We start from the raw sequence: 211 nt of genomic DNA, 5'->3' as shown, positions 1-211 counted from the left end.
TAAATGTATGTATCTTCCCTGTATTTCGAGGCATACAGAAATACAAAGGCAGGACAGAGTCAAATTGACCATCACAGTAGGTGACAATAACATGACAACAATTGTAACAGCTTTGACTGGATCAATTTGATTATACCAGAGATTGCTATCATCAGCGTTCTGAAAATAATCAACAGTAGCACCAGAGATAGACACTTAATGCAAACTTTAT

Source organism: Stegastes partitus, unplaced genomic scaffold, assembly GCF_000690725.1.
Source record: "Stegastes partitus isolate 25-593 unplaced genomic scaffold, Stegastes_partitus-1.0.2 Scaffold1579, whole genome shotgun sequence".
In the NCBI taxonomy this organism is placed as follows: domain Eukaryota; kingdom Metazoa; phylum Chordata; class Actinopteri; family Pomacentridae; genus Stegastes; species Stegastes partitus.
This window is presented reverse-complemented; position numbering follows the sequence as displayed.